The following is a 17,501-nucleotide window of genomic DNA, read 5'->3' as shown; positions in this document are numbered from 1 at the left end:
AGTGATAATTAGAGATCAGAGATCATGATAATGATGGCAAAGATAAGAATTCCAGTGGATCTGTGGTGTATAGAAAGAGGAATACATTTTGCAGTTCTCAGTGCAAATGAGGAAATGACTTGCTGGGAGTCTCTAAAACACAAAAATAATTACTGGAAGCCAGTGCAGAACACACTGCTCAGGTGATGACTCAGTGGGTGAGACCTGAAATCAGAGGAGAAATGTTATAACAATACTCCCAAAAAACCCCAAACCCTCTCATTCTTATTTTAATCACTGCTGAACACAAAAAGCACGAAGCGAGAAGGCGTCTGATGTGCAAGGAACAAGTGTCAGGATGGTTTGAACCATAATCATGAATATAAATCACTTGATTATGTCTGAAAATTAATAACTGCTGCTGTTCAAGATAGCAAAGGGTAACTCTTAGTAGAGCCAAGTCTCATGTACTGCCAGTATTTATTATCTACCTTCTCAACTGACAAAGAAATTACAAGATTGCAAGAGAAAAGAGAATATTATTCCTTTGGACATTCATGCATAAATATGTGGGAATATCAAAATGTGCCCGACATTATTACTTGATCGAAATCTATCATCTGCTTTTGGATTTTTTTTTTTAAGCTGTAATAAGAGAACATCAGGGATATTCCAAAATGGAAATATCCTACAAGCAAGAGATTTGAACCTGGCATTTGTGGCTGACAATGTTCACTCCAGGACAGAGTTCACTGCCTGTAAATGAAGGGGAAAAGGATAATTAATATTTGCTTCCAGTTAATTGCTGGCTCCAGATAATGCACCAAGTTGAAAGTGACTCTCAGCTGCACCCCCCAGCTCTGCTTTGGGCAAAATGGAGAGAAAGGAATTCTTCCTTTGCAGTTGGATGAAAACACCAACCACAGAAAAGCTGAAAAAAATCCCAAATCAAGCAGAAAGAAGTTTAATTCTTTAGTAATTATCCTTCCTCCTCAAATATCTGGATTCACAATTTGTTGATTTTTCAGACCAAGCCCGCTGTGGGTGCTGGTTTTGGGGTCCTTTTGCTGAGAACAAGTGTGAGGTTTTACCCTCAAATCTTCCTTTTCTCAGCTTCTTCAGCTTTATGTGATTTTTTTTTTTCCATGCTCCTTCCTACCTGGAATGCACCAGCAGAAAGGAATTTTCACTCCTGCTGGCAGACCCAGAAACATCAGAGACGTTTTCTGCACGGGGACATATCAAGGTTAATACTCAAGTTAAATTTGAATAAAGTTTTGACTAAAAAAAATGAATATTGCTTCCTATGGAACCTAGTTGGTGAAAAGTTGAGGAAGTTAAAAAAGGATGTATCCTGTTTTCAATCCCTTTAAAAATTGTCCTTCCTTCTCCTTGCATTCCTTAAAAACAGGGAAAATTCTTAAACCTCCCAAGGCACGTCATTAATTTTCTGCCTTCTAGAAATGGATAAATTCAAATGTGATGTGCTTAAGGAAAGCAGATACTCTTCAATAATTCAAATATGGGCAAATGATAGTCTTGTATTTAAGAGCCCAAACCACCCCTCTGTGTTTAGGCTGGCCAAAGACTCACTAAGATAAAATAAATATTGACACCACCACCTCTTCATGTTGGGGACACATATGCACAGACCACCAGGACACCCAGGACTCTGCCAGCTCTGAAGATGCTTGAGTCATCCACCAGGGCAAGTCCAAAATAGCCTTGGATGGATTTTGTAATGCTAGTTAAGAAAAAAAACCCAATAAATTGGGGGTTCTTACGTTCTTGGCTTGTAAATATGAATATTTTTAAAAATTGGAAGGCAAGAAACTTTAGTTATTATTTTCAAGTGAAGGTTAGTAGCTAGGTTAATAATAATAATAATAATAATAATAATAATAATAATAATAGTAATAATAAAGAATTTTAAGGTGAAATTACAGATCTGCAATAATGACAACAACCTAAAAGGAATAAAAAGCCCCAGTTAGTAAATAACACTCAAAATGCACCTTATTAAGTCCTAACTTCATTATCCACCATTCCTACCCTATTCCACTGAGTTTTTTGCTGTTTTCACTGAACAAAAGCTGAAATGACAGATTACACCCCAGCTTTTGGAGAGAGGAAAAGATAATTCTGGAAGGAGCTGTTTAATGAAATCAGGGCTTTGACCCTTTGCAGATTTTTTTGTCAGAGCTTTTCTGCTGCTCCCGTGACTTTCCCTGTCCTTGCTGCAGATGGTCCAACAGCCAATTCCTGTTCCTTGCTGCTCCTGAGCAGGAAACAAAGCAAAGCCACCGTTATTATCTCTTGATTCCTGGCCAGCTTTTTGTTTATTTAGACATGATACTGCTGGATATTATTCAGCTTTGTATTTCTTACCAGCAAAAAAAATAATAGAAGGCTATTGTAGGAAAACAAAAGGATTAAAGGCTTAGGAGCTTCGGGTGCATGTTTAATATTCAGATATTTGTAATAACAACCGAGAGATGCAAACAATGTCAATGCCAAGAAAGTGATTTCCTTCCACCTGTTTTTTGTGTGGTAATTCAGGGAGCACAGCCCAGGAGGGCTGGTCTGGGCAAGGGGCACTCCTGGGGCAGAACCCAGCAGCTCATCCAAGATGTGGGGAAACTCAAAATTCACAGCTTTGACCTTCATGGCCACTGTCACTCCCACGGAATTTCAACTTCTAGTGGCCTCTAAACTTGCACCCAGGGGTAATTTTTGTATCACTGGGGTGGAGGATTCCAAACCTTCATGAAAAAATGTTAAACCGTGCCATTAGATGCCTCTGTTTCACACAAACCCTCACAGATTCTGATCACACTGGCTCCAAGCTTTTCTCTCCAAACACAACAGCCGGAAGATGCATTTGCTTGGGGGTTTTTAATGATGTTTTTACAGTCTCTGGTAATTCAGGTGGGAGTGGGAATGAAAGCATTAAACAATGGCAGATTTGAACAAAGCCCTGGGGGCCAGCAAGGCTGTGGGTGTTCATCACACCTCGGCAGTTCTGCTCCCGACTGGAACATTCTCCATAGGGGCGACACCTCCTCAATATTTGCACACATTTATCTCTATAAACACATTTATATACATTTATTTCAGCTGCCTTTAAGAGCCCTTGGTGGAGGAGATGCCCTGGCCAGGCTCGAACCACAAGGATGGAAATCCTTGCGGAGGTTTAGAACTGACACTACCGAAATGTCGCCTTAATTAATTATGTAAACACCTCTAATTATTTATTCTTCAATCCTGGAGCAAGCAACACTAAAAACAATAAGAAGGGAACTAAAAAGAGGAAAAGCTGATAAAAAACTCGGGGGAAATCTTGGAAAAAACATTTAATGCAAAGTGTCCCCAAGGTGTGACACGTCCCAGGGTGCACCATCCATCAGCCTCCGCTCCTGCACTCGCAGCAAGTCCCAGCCACCAAGGACTGCTGTCAGGAGAGCCCCAAATCTTCATTAAATGGATGGAACAATGCCTTGGCAAATTGGCTAAGACTGGAGGCACCACGATAACCCCCAATCTGCATTTTGGAGGCCTTCACAGGCCTGTGGAAGGTGTGTGCTGCGAGATAAAGCAGCCGCCTTTGAAAAGGAGACTTTAATCCATTAGATATTTGCCATCTAAATAGCTCCACTCTGCTAGACCTGAAGCTTTCCCTGCAACAGAAGTGCTGTTTCTTTTTTTTTCACTTTCCCAGTTATCTTGTTTTACAGCTTTCTCCACTCCAGTCCTTAGCCTACATTTAGGCAATTATTTCCCTCTGCTTTTAGCAGAAATACAATATCTGATGGTGGCAAACGTGCAAAGCACAGAAATTCCTGAGTCTCACTCCAGCATCTTATTACACTGCCCCATTTTCCCATTTGTTGTATAATTATGGGCAATTAGGGCTGAGAGCACCGAGGTCAGGTCTGTTTCTTGAAGTGTGTTTGCCACCAAATCTCCATTCGAGCCCTGCTGCAGCTCATTGAAATCCAAACAGCACAGAGGGGAAAATCTGCAGAGTTTGATTCAGTGAAAGCAAAGTTAGAATGTGCTTCCTTCAAGGGTCCAAATCCCAGAGCAGCCCCTCTGTGGACATAAAACCAAAATTGGGACTCACCCTTGTTCCTTTCTGGTTGTGATTCCTGGAATATGGGTAAAACACATCCAGGGAGGACACAGCTCCTACTCGGAGTCTTTGGAGAAGCCACAGATATCAACTCCTGTCTGAAAGTTTAAAAATTATCTGATTGGAATAAAATCATGCACAGAATCAAGGCAAATCAGTGGAAGACAATAACTTATTAGCTTATAAAATATTCCAGAGAGACTGAACTCCCTCACACCTAGAAGGAAAAATAATTCCTTACACTTTTCCCCCCTTTGGTGTGTTCACGGTCACATAGATAATGCACATTCAACAATCAACTCCATTCCTCAAATTATTGAATATATCCCTCAATCCTTGGGAGTTTTTGTTTCCTAGTTGCTCCACCAGGGATACAAACACCTTTCTCTGACTGGTGTGGATGCACTTCTGCTCCATTCCTTGGAACAATCCCTTTGCACCCTGAGTCACTACGGCAAAAACCAAACACAGGACATGGCAGAAACTCGCCCTGATTAAATCCCACTGCTCTACAACAAGAGCTCCATATTTGCCTAAACTGCTGCTTCAATAAGGCACTGTTTGCTTATTTTTCTATAGGATTTGCAGCTTTAGTGACACCATAATTACAGCAAAGACACACAAGTCACTTAAATTACCGCCGCAATTAAACCAGACTAATGTGCCACAATTATTTCCTCCAAGACAAACAGTGACTTTTCTAGGATCCTTTATCCCTTTGTAAGATGCCATCCAACATTTCCAACCTCTGTTTGCTTTCCCTGTGTCAATAATGCTTGGGAAGCAACAGCTAAAATTTCAAAAGTGAAAACTGCTCAGGGATGAGCAGAGCTCAAGTTTTTTCCTGTTGAGGTGGCAGCTCTCTGCTCTAGGACTGAACCAAAATATCCATGGGAAGCAATTATTATGTTAAAAAAAACTTAAATTTACCTCCAAAAGATTCTGGTATTCAGAGTTCTGGCTATGCAAACCCCTCATTACAAAAGAACAGCATCAAGGCAATATCCCAAAGTTTCTGTGTCTAATGGATGGAGGAGTGAAGTGACACCAGGTTACATAAAATATTGATGCTCACTTTTCAGTTACAGGGTTTTATGTGTTTTGCATGCAAAAGGTCTTCCTGCTTGGAAGGTTTACTACCAGAATAAATTATTATTACAGCGTGTCTTCATTTACACAAGTGCTTCTTCAGCTGGCAGCAAAGAATAACTTGGGAGCTGATGAATAGACATTTTATTAAAAACTCACATTTTTCTAGAGAATTTAAGTGCAAGGATACCTGCACAAGCTGTGTAATTATCACAGTGATTTCTGTTAGGGTGCCTCTGCAAACAGGAGGTTTTTCACTGCATTTGGGTTCACACATAACACGCAGCAAAGATGTCAATATTCCTCTTAGTGTGACACGATTTCCCATTTTGGGATGCCCAAATCCCATCAGACGGGGCTGACAGCACAGGGATCAGACATTCCCCTCTGTCCTATCAGCAATTTCACCCCAGCTTTGTGCTGGAGCCTCCACAAACAGGATGGGACTGCTGGGAGGGGTTCCTTGACTTTATTGCAGCATCAGCCTCATAAAAAGGTGAGACAATTGAGAGATGGCAGCAGCAGCCAAAGATCTCTTTGTTACAGGGCATTTTAAAAACTTCCCAGCCAATTCCAACAGGGCATTTTCCAACTTTCCAGCACATTGCCAAAGCTGACAGACAGTTGTTCTAGCCATCCCTGAAAGCACACCTGCTTCAAACTGTGCCTGCTTGTCTGCTTTTTATTAACCATACACAATAATCTTATTAAGCTTAAAACCTTCTACCTTCTCGCTAGTTCCCAAACCAAGACACTAGGGATGATTTTTTAAAGTCTATCCTAACCAAGCCTAAAACTCAAACTACTGTTCCATGTCCTTGCTGGCTGTACAATTGTAATTTTTCTACTTCCAGGTTTTGCACAGCAGCCAGTTCTGAGTTCTCTGCTCTTTCTGTTTCTGGCCCTGCCTTCACAGCTTCTGAAAGTCTCCTTGATTTTAATATTTCCCACATGCCTCGACTGGCAGGGCTGCACTGTCACGCTGCATCCTCTCCCAAATGCAAACAGCCCAGATATTTCCTCCCTTTATGGTAATATCAAAGTTACCAAGGGCTCTGAGGTTAAGATGTGCACAGAAAATGTGCCTTGTTCACTGTAAATGAAGGAGCCCGGCTCTGTTATCATGAGATCAGGCGTTATCTAAAGCAGGCTGGGGACAGTCCAGAGGGACACAAAACTGTTGTAATAAATAAGCAGATGGGACTCAGTTTTCTCCTGCAGAAAAGCCAATTCTTTACTCACAAAGCTCATATTTATAGGAAATATCAGGAGGGACTGTGTTAAACCTAACTGGGCAGCATTACACTGAAACTCTGTCCATTGGTCAGGAAGGGCTATTGTAAATATTTACCAAATTTTCTCTCCCTAGACATTTTCACTTATTTACTTCACTGATTCTCATGGGACAGATTCATTGTTCATGCAGGGGCAAACCTATTTTTCTCTCTAAGAATAGCTTGTTGTGTTTATTCTTACAATTTTTCTTTATGGGCACTAACAAGCTACCTCTAGCTTAGCTAGAGTAGCAGGGTTTAAACCATATTGTTTAAGGCTTTTCTTTTATAATATCTGTACCTGTCTGCAACAGATAATGGTGCTGGCCTTGGAACTGGGAAAAGAAATGCTTCAAAGTAAAGCCTTGTGCACACATTTTGCATTTTAAAAGTCTTCAAACCTCAGTGTACTAATTGTTAAGATGAGGAGGTTTATAGGAGGAATAATTAGTAAAGCCAGGAAATAAATGTGATTATTTCTATAACAGACCTTGTTTATCTTGAGAAAAATGTGAGCTAATTCTGATTTTAGCCCTGAAAACCAAATTAACTTCATGATGTTTCACTGGGCCAAATCATGCTCTGCATTGCCTTCTTTAGTAATTATATCCTGACAGTGCATAATTAGTGTCTCAAGTTGAATTCCCCCACAGCCATCAACTTTGCAAAGAAAATAAAAACTAAACCAAGGAGCAGGTAGCAGGAGACACGAGGAGCAGGAGTGGGTGTGTGGGATGTGTGTGTTCAGTGCAGTCACACACAGGGCTAATTTAGAACCACAATTTTCCTGACTCCAGCTGGATCTCGACAAGAACCAGGAGGTTCAGATCCTGTGGAGAGTCCACAGCAGAGCCAGGAATATCCATTTTCCATGGGAGGAGGCTGAGCACAGCAAATTTTATCCTATTCCTGCTCTTCCAGCTCTGTGAGCCCTCCTTGCCAGCTCTGGGGGGACAAAGAGGTAACAAAACGCGGCAGGGACACCTTAAAATGCCATAAATCCCCATGGCTCACCAGCAGAGGTGTCTACCCTCATGTTTCATGCTTAATTAATTAACAGCTTAGCTCCTGATGATGCTCACTCCATATATAACCACAGCTCTCACCAGGGAGCTCCATCACACAGACCCCACATCACCCAGGGGTAAAAACCTCCCCTCAGACAAAAAAAATCCCAGAAAATGTGTCTGGGGGTAGGAGGCAGGAATTCCAAATTATTGATTACACCCAGGGCTCTGAGCAGGCTGAGACCATCCAGGAATCATCTGCTCCATCAGATTTTGCAAATCCAAGCAAAAATGTGATCCTCAACGTGGTGCAGATTCCATCTGAAGGCTGCCACACCTCCAGGGGCAAACTCTGCATAAAGCAACAGCTAAATGTTTAAGGAATGGGAAGGTGGAGTGGAAAATAGATTCAGAGATGAGTGTATTTATCTGTACAAGCAGGACAGATCAATATTCCCCTTTCCAGATGTTGGCAAAACAAACAGCAAAAGTCAATTCCATTCAGAACATTCCTTCTGTTAATTTAATTTTGCACCTTTTACCTTTCCTGCTCATTAGAGACAAAAAAATTCCTCTTCCAAGTAAAGATTTTAAATATTTAAGCCAAGCTTAATTTCACTCTTTTTTTTTTTTTTTTTTTTTTCTATGGGAATCTGGGAAAAGCTTTCACTGGGGAAAGCTGTGACAGAGAAGAAGGCTCTGGAGAGGTTTGGCCAGCAAAATTTCAGATGTGACTCCTCCTGTGGGCCCTGATGGTGCCAAAAATGCCAAAAATGGGCATCTCCTCCTGATGGATGGAGGGAAACACCCACAGGGATGGAGATGCAGTGATTAATGTTTCCACAATGAATAAAAAAAATATATAATTTAATTATATATTAAATTTTTTATTATTATTATTTATTATTTTATACATGTTTAATTTAATTATATATAATATAATTAATCACACAATTTAATTATATATTATTTTGTTTTATTATTAATTTTATATAATTTAATTATATATTAATTTGATGCTTTGTTATTATTATTTATTTTATATATTATTAATTTAATTATATTTATATAAATATAATTATATATAACTGTCTGCAGTTATAACACCCAAAGTGATAAAGACTCTGGAAATTAATGACTGTTTGTGTAAAGTGGAGAGAAAGTTGTGCTGCTCTCCCTGTGTGAGCATCATGTCTGTTAAATGTCACAAATATCACACAAAAATATGGCCAAAAAAAGGGTTTCTACTTAAAACTCCATGGGGTGAGTGGATGAAATGATATTTCTTTGAAACTGTGTGTGATGCTCATCAACACCGAGGTCTCATGTCTGTTAAATGTAACAAATATCACACAAAAAGAGAGACAAACAATTCCTCTCCCAAATAAAGGTTATGGGAGGTTTAAATATTTAAGCCAGGCTTAATTTCTCTCCTTTTTTCTCTATGGGAAGGCCTGGGGAGAGCTGTGACAGAGCAGCAGGCTCTGGGCTGGCTCGGGCAGCAAAGTTTGAGGTGTGACTCCTCCTGTGGGCCCAAAACACCCCCAGGGATCTTCTCCACAGCCAGGTGAGTGCCCACACCACCACCAAAATGTGGGGTTTTCTCTCAGGGGTCCGAAATAATGAAATTTTCACGTTTTGTTTAGCAGTAAAGTCAGAAAACCCCCAAGGAAACCAACAGCACCAGAATGGCTGAACCACTTTGCATTTCCTAAGCAACACCAAATATCCTGGGAAAGGCTCTCCCACAGCTCATGGAACCAAGGAAAATGTTACATTTCCTTCCTTTTGTGGTTGATAATCTTCTTTTTCCTCTTAGATTTTGAATATTTCTGCTTGACAAATGCATCAGACTCGGAAGTTTCCATCAGCCATCAATTTCAAATGAAACAATCCTAAATAGGATGCAATTGTGAGTTAAAGCAGATTTAAAGCAGGGAGCAACTGCAATGAGGCTGATCCTCAGATTTGAAGGTTATTTTCAGCTTCATTAAACCCAGAGCTTACAGGGATCTGCAGGAAGGCAGCCTTGCCCCAAAAGCAGAGAAAATTGCTTACTTGGAGATGCCAAAGACCTCGGTGTTGATGAGCATCACACACAGTTTCAAAGGAATATAACTTCATCCACTCATTTGATGGAGTTTTAAGTAAAACCCCTTTTTTGGCCATATTTTTGTGTGATATTTGTGACATTTTACAGACATCGTGCTCACACAGGGAGAGCAGCAAAACTTTTTCTCCACTTTACACAAACAGCCATTAATTTACAGGGTCTTTATCACTTCAGGTGCTACAACTGCAGATAGTTATTAATATATAATTATATAATATATGATTATATAATATATGATTATTTGTTCATTATAGAAACATTAATCACTGCATCATCTCATCACCACTAACATTTTTATGCCTAAAGAGCTCCTTAAACAAACAAACACACAGAGAATTACACTGACTCTCTTTTGGGGGCTCCAGTGTGAGAAATAATGATGGAAGGCTTTCTAATTACCTGGATAATTAAGAGCTTTGCTGCACCATTGTAATTTTTTTCTCTAGGGAGCACAATGTACTTTTATGAAATTAATAAAAGGCCTGAGGCAACTTTTCCAGAGACAATATTCCAGAGAATTGTTTCAGTGTGGCCCCAGAGGTGTCTCAGCCCCCTCCCTGGACCTGTTTAATCAGTCAGGCACTGCTGACTGCCAAGTCCATCTTCTGTGCCCTCCATAATTGCAAATCAATCATTACACAGGATTCCAGGCAAGAAAACAATACCAATAAGAGCAAAAAGCAACCCTTCATTAATTAAACCTGCAGCCTTGCTAATCCAGGTGGCCCAGCCCTGTGACAGGTAATCATTCCTGATTTAATGAGCACCCTCATCCTGGCACTGCCCCTCTCTGAGGGCCCTGGGACACCTCTGGGTTGGTGGGTTTGGTTTTATTCATTCATTTTTAAGACCATAAATGTGGTGAAAGGATTCAGTGGATAAGTGCATTTAATACTTTACACACAGAGTCACTTCCAGTGGAAGTCACTTTGTGTTTTTGGGAACAGTTTCTGTCTGGAACTGGGCTGTGCCCTGGGCTGAGAGGGACACACACCCCAGATTTGCCTCTTTGCATCATCTGCACTTGTGCTGTTTGCTCAAGAAAACTCGTACTCTTGACAGAAACAGAAACAAAACATGCAGATATTAGTGTGGATGGGCAGTTTTATTAAAACACCCAGGTGTTTGCCTTGTATAAGCAATAATTTGTATTTTTTCTGCCATTTCCACCTCCGAGCTTTTTGCTTCAGTCCCTGTGTGTGAATGGAATTACACAGAGTGGGACTGGGAGTAAATCAGGTGTTCTGCACACATCCCTGGAAGGTTTCTGAGGAACCAGCACAGGATTTTATGGTTATGGAGGTTTTTTTCCAGTTTTTCTTTTCCCACAGTCTCCTGATCCTGGATCAGGGGTGTCCCAATGCTAAAATGCAATGAGGACACGTCCTGTGACTGTCACCAGGCAGAGGAGGAGGGTCAGGGTGAACTCCAGCCCTGTAAATCCCTTTTGCCCATCCAGACCCAGAGAAGCCCCACTGGCAAAAGGAGAACACAAGTGGCAGCTTTGAAAGCTCTGTAAGTGACATCACTAATTTATTAAATTATCAACACTTATAAATAATTCAGGTTTTAACTCGTGCCTCCTAATCTCAGGGTTTAAATCAAACACTCTTTAAGGACTCTGTGAAATAAATCTGCAGCTCAGGACAACTCACCCAGCACAGATTACAGCATTACTACACCAGTGGGCAAGCACTGAGAAATGTGTTTTACTCCTCTCAAAGCACTTTACACACAGAGAACAATTTTCTCCTGAGATGAACCACAGAATTTCTTACAGATCACTAAAATTCCTGAAAAGAAACAAAATGATGTTGTGGGGGGTTTTTTTGCAGGTTTTTTCCCCCTCTTTTAGAGGTAATGTCCAGCTGAGGTTGTTGATTTGTTAAAAACGAATTTACCACAACCTCTGAGGAGCTCTCTAACATGCTCAGGACATGTGAAAAGGCAAGACAGAGGTACCAGGGTAAATTTCTTATTTGTCCAGTGGCAGAACAGATCCTGAGCACAAGCCCGGGGCTGTCACCAGAGGTGCAGCTCAGTGAGAGCAGCAGGAGCTGTCACAAGAGCTCCGCTGGCGGCTGCTGAAATCCCAGCTGAAATATGGGAGCATATTTCGATGGATTCCAGCCTTAAACTGCTGTAAAACCTCCTGGTTTTCCAAATTCCTCTTTTTTTTAGTGAGGCAGAGTGGAGCAAGGAGTGCTGAGCCGAGGGGGCTGTGCTGGCTCAGAGAACAACCCAGACCCATCCACACTGAACTGTGCACCAGCAATCAAACTGATTAAAACTAATTAAAACTTATTTAAACTAATTAAAACTAATTAAAACTAATCTCAGCAGTCAGATCAATACACGCTGGCAGCTACCACTGCATTTAGCTTTTGGTTAAGGGTGTTTAACCTCATCAAACAGAGTTAAATACAGAGAAATTTGTTCTTTTTAGTGAAGGAGGTGAGGGAATATCTGTGCCCAGAGAAGCTGAGGCTGCCCCTGCACCCCTGGAAGTGTCCAAGGCCAGGTTGGATGGGGCTTGGAGCCACCTGGGAAAGTGTTTGGAGAAGAAAAAGATGAGTTTTAATGTCCCTTCCAACCCAAGCTGTTCCATCATCCTCTTGAATAAAAAACAGGTGAAAAGAGAAGGAAATTATTATTTTGTTTGGCTACTTACTGAGTTGTTGTTGGAACAAAACTATTAGGAGTTTAAAATACTCCATTGAAGCAGCAAGCAGGAGGTGCAGCCCCCTGGGCTGGAAATCCCATCACAAATGAGATTATTTCTTTCTCCTGTGCTTGTATCTCCCCTCCTCCTGGGAAGATGACAAGCTAAATGCTTCCTGCCACTCGTGCACGGTGCCCCTGCTCCTTGGATTCTTTGTTTCCTGCTTTCCAGGGCTGCTGTCACAGCTCTCTGTGGCCTTTCTGCTGCTGCTGGGTCTCTGCAGACACAACCCAGTGCCAGAAACCTCCTGCAGTGCCTCAGGCTGAATGAGAGATGTCACCAAGCTCTGCCTGTCCCTGTCCCTGCCTCTCACACAGCCTGAGCTTGTCCTCACATCGTGTCTGCTCCAGGTGAGGATGCAGACATCCCTCCCTGTTCCCCCTCAGGGTGCTGGAGCTCCCAGGTGTCTGACAGCTCTCACAGAGCTGCTTTCCACTCCCAGCAGCAGCCCCAGTTTGTGGTGTCACACTCTGGAGGGCAGGACCTGGCCCTGCCGTGGTGGCATTGATGGATCTCCTCTTTTGCTGCACTTGCTGCTTTCTTTTCCTTTTCTTCCCCCCACTGTGAAGGGAACAAGTGAAAAATTGGCTTTCTTGGGGTGAGGGAACCCAGCACGTGGAATTTCCTGGTGGTTTGCTCAGCTCAAACCCCACCCTGTGTGTAGTCCCAGGACTAAGAGGGTTTGCAGCCTGTCCTGACACCCTCCCTGAACCCCCTCTGGTAAAGCACCCACACCCCAGCAGGGGTTTCCACGCAGGGAAAGGTTTCAGACTCACCCCTAGCGTTTCTTACAAGGTAGAGGACCCAGAAAGGTTCTTGCTGTCCTGACAGTAACTGGCTCAGAGCAAAGATAAAAACACTGAGAGGTGTCTCTGGCTGTTCCTCAGGATGGAGCTGGATTCTATTGTCTTTGAGATCTGCCAACCCCATATCTTTAAATTGTGTCTTTTCTCCCTGATCAGGATAGCCAGGACGTCCCCAGGGGTGGTGGCTGTCACAGCCCCCAGCGCTGCCTATCCTGGCTGCCCAGCTCTGGAGGCACTGCAGGAGGAAGGGTTTCCCCTTGTGCCTGGTTGGGGATGGGATTGCGGCTCTTTCCCCCAGGAATCACTGCTGGGAGCAAGAGGGGAACAGAGCCTGGCTTGGGGGGTAGGAGCAGGATCCAGGCTGCTCCTCAGCTGCATTTGAGGTGTTTGGAAAGAAGGGAAAGCAGCAGAGGCAAACAGAGTGTTGTAATATGTTAGTCGAGACTCAGTTATTTTCAACAGGAAAAGCCAATTCTGGATTTTCACAACTCATTTTGTGCAGTTTTTACAGACCTCATGTACAACTTAATTTGGTTAAAGCTTTCTTGCCAGTTACTCTATTGATTAGTAAAACCTGATCTACTTGTCCATCAAATCTCTCTATTCTTGGATTGTTTATGTATTTTCTTTATTTATTCTCATGGGATAAATCCCTGGTTATTGCAGGTACATTTGTTTTTAATTCAGGAATAGGTTGTTACGCTATTGAGTTTTCATAATAAGATTGTTTTTGTATGGGAACTTGCAAATTACTTGGAAGGCAACTTTACTTCGGTTAACTTTGGCAATTTAGCAGAGCAGGCGTGATTTTATGAGGCTCTTCTTTTATAATTCTTTCACCTGTCACAATGCAGAGGAGCACAGTCTGTAGCCCGGGGTGGGAGAGGGATTTCTGTTGATTTAATAAGTGGCTGCTTGGTCAGCTCCTGCTGTAAATGAGGAGCCAGTTCCATTTTTCAGGTGGGCATTGTTAATGCCCAGAAAACCATCTCAGTTTAACTGGAAACATTGCTGGGGATTCCTCTAAATTGCCATAACTCCTGGGTGTCTATTGGGGATGTTTGCCCCTGCTAGAATGAATAAAATAACTGAGAAAGATGCACATAGTCGGGTCTCATGTTAGTAAAAAAAATGTCATTTCAGAAAGGATTATGCTCTTAATGTCTCCTCAAAAAAGTTATTTATTTCATCTTCTGATTACAAAGGAAGAAGAAGGAATGTTTGCAAGATGGAAGTGTCACTCAGTTATTGTTCCATGTCAGGAGCACTCCCTGTGTCCTCCCTGCACAGCCAACCCTGACTGAGGTTCAACTTTGGGAGAATTTCACTGTCTGCCCTGACATTTGACAGTTCCCTGTCCAGATCCACGTCTTCAGTCTGAAACTGGAAACAACTGAAGTATTTTAGGCTTAGCTTTTGTGTGTTTTTGGGGTCCCCTAGAAGTCATCAGTGCAGCTGGAAAAGCCCCACACAGAGCCCTGTCTCAATCCATCTGCACTTGCACCAATTCTGCACCCCTGGAGGGTTTTATTGAACGCAATATCTGATCCTGGTGTTTAGAACCTCATTTACATTCACTTTTGTGCTTGTGTGGCACTTACACAAAATTCAGAGAGTTCTCAAGCAAATGACTGTTGGTACTTAAATACAGAATATGCTTTTTAAACATGTAATTAAACCCAAGATATCTCCACCAAGTGCACTGAAATCCACGTGCCCAAATTCAAGGCTAAATCCCTGCCACGTTTTAAGTCTGTGTCAAAACCAATTTTGAATTAAAAATCTGGAGGTTTTTTTCTGGTATGTTCTAAGAACGCTTATCTTGCATAAAAGGTGAAGCTTTTGGGGATGTTTCCTCAGTATAATTTTCAAGTGGGGGATCAGATTTCCTCCTAACTCCTTTCTATTTCTGGCTAACCACAGCTGAACATCTGTTTATTTCCCAGGAAAAATGTTAAAACAACAGTACAAGGTTGTAAATGGAATGAGCATCTGATGGAACAAATTCTGGTTTATAACCCAGACCTGTACAGTGGGAATTCTCTCCTGACAGTTCAGAGCTCTGCATCAAAGTCACATCTCCTGAAAATGAACATCAAAGTAACTCAGCTCATTAGGGTGGTGTTTCAGCGAAGTCTGCAACATCTCTGTAAATTAAAATGGAATTACTCTTATCAACTTTATATTGGCTGTATCACCACTCTAGAATAGGATGCAATCCAGTGGAAAGAAGTGTAGAAAGAGATAAAAATAAACCTATTTTAAAAGAAATTAAGTTGGTTTGACTTTCCTATTGTGATATTTAAGAAGGAGTAAAACCACCATAAGTATTTTCCTTTAAAGAAAATACAGAGTGCACAGCGTGGTTCTGAAGGCAATAAAACAGGACATGATCAGCCCTAGACAGGATTTTATTTACGGAGACAAAATCCTCAGTCGAGGAGTTCATGAAACAATGACAAATCTCATCAGAGGCCAACGAGCAGGATTTGTGTCTCTGTGGTTACCATGAGCCAGACGATATTTTTAACAGATTTTGATCATTCTGGAGAAGAGTTCAAGATCTCTGGAAGTCCTGAGGACATCTCCCAAATGATTGCAATGTGTGTGTTTTATATCTAATAATAGCCATGTGTATATATATGAAATTACTGGGATTTTTGTACATGGTTCACATGTAAAAATGAGTGACTTTGAAAAGAGGACTTTTGTTTAAAAAATGCTGCTGCTATGCTCTGGAGTTTATGTGGTTTCTTTTCCTGAAACAGGTGATCCTTACTTTTTTTTTTTTGTTGAATTTCATCAATAACCAAGGTTTATCCATCAATCCTGCTGGAGATTCTCATCCCAGGTCAGCAAGCTCCTCTCCACTCAGACTTGTGACCTCCCAGCCACAGCCTTGATTTGGCCATTTTTGGAACCTTGCACTTATTTTATGATTTGAAAACCAATTTCAGACTGTAAACAGAGGCATGAGTCATTTTATAGGCACTTTCTCCAAAAGATGCTTACCCAGGGTTTTTAAATGCTCGCTGGTTTATGCTTCTGTTTCCTGGAGATATTTAGAGAAGTAATTATAACTGGGAAGATGCAAAGCTCCAACTTTTATTAATAATGCACAAACTCGTGACATCCAACAACTTGTACACAGTTAGAGCATCCAAATGCTCCAAAGGGCTCCATAGATTTTACATTTGATATTATTTTCTTGGAAGCTTTCATATTCTGCATTTTCAAGTCAAGGTCAAGTCAATCAAGTTGTCTCTATTGTTTAAACTCACATAAAAATACTAACAAAGGTGAGGATTTTGCATGAACTAATTTTTTTCCCTATTTTGTGTATGTTTATACATTTTCCTGTTGAATACATGCCTTGAATCACAGCATATTTTCTATTCTAGCTGCTAAATTAAAACCTTTATGATGGATGCAGCATCAGCCCTTCCTCTGACTGTAGTTCCCCTCATTGGAATTTCTGATCACACCCAAATCCACCTCCTCTACTGAGATTTTCCAGCCCAGCAGATGGGAAAGTCTATTGAATAATGCTAAATACTCTTACAAAGGAGACAAACCCTACTGCAACCTGACTTTCTGGGCTTTTAGCCTTTAAAAGACAGCGAGGAATTCGGAGGAATTTTTGCCTACATAACTTTTGGGAGCTCTTTTGCTTTTCATCAGCAACATGCACAATCTGACACAAGATGATAAAATGGTGAGGGAGTCCACCAGGAAATCACTGCAGTGCTTTTTCTGAGTGCTGCAAACTGCTTTAGTGGCTGGAAAGAAACTTCTTTCATTGAAAGGATCTTTCTGTTTCCATGAATTTCTATGCAGCAGCTTTGCTGGGCTCTGTGTCCACAGGGATGTGCCCACACAAAGTCACGGGAGGAAGTAGGCCCTGGAAAAGCAATCAGAAGAATTCTTTCCCAGCCTCAGGTGGTTATTTTTTTCCCAAATGAACACAAAAAGAGGCAATGCATTATGGTTTTGTTCCTCTCGTTAAAGGCTATTCCTGTGATTTTTCAGTTCAGATTTGCCTGGATAAAATATTCAAAATAAAACACATTATCCATAATCCCTTCTGGCCTAATTCCACTCCGAGTTTACTGATGATGCAAGCTGACATTGCCAGTAACTGAGGACTAAGTTTAGCCTCTAAACATGCATCTTGCACTCGGCTTGAGCAGGGCTCCCTGCAGACAGGATCTGTCCTGACTCACAGGGATGGAATCTGCTCCCTCCCAGAGGAGCAGCAGCTTCCACCATGCTGGAGCAAAGCACATCCTCCATGGCAGCACCCCCAGGCCATGGGGACATCCCTGTGCCTGTCCTTGTCCCCAAACCCTGGGGACATCCCTGTGCCCATCCTTGTCCCC

The sequence above is a fragment of the Prinia subflava genome, chromosome 11 (genome assembly GCF_021018805.1).
Source record: "Prinia subflava isolate CZ2003 ecotype Zambia chromosome 11, Cam_Psub_1.2, whole genome shotgun sequence".
Classification (NCBI taxonomy): domain Eukaryota; kingdom Metazoa; phylum Chordata; class Aves; order Passeriformes; family Cisticolidae; genus Prinia; species Prinia subflava.
The sequence above is the reverse complement of the archived record's forward strand: the minus strand, read 5'-3'. Positions refer to the sequence as shown.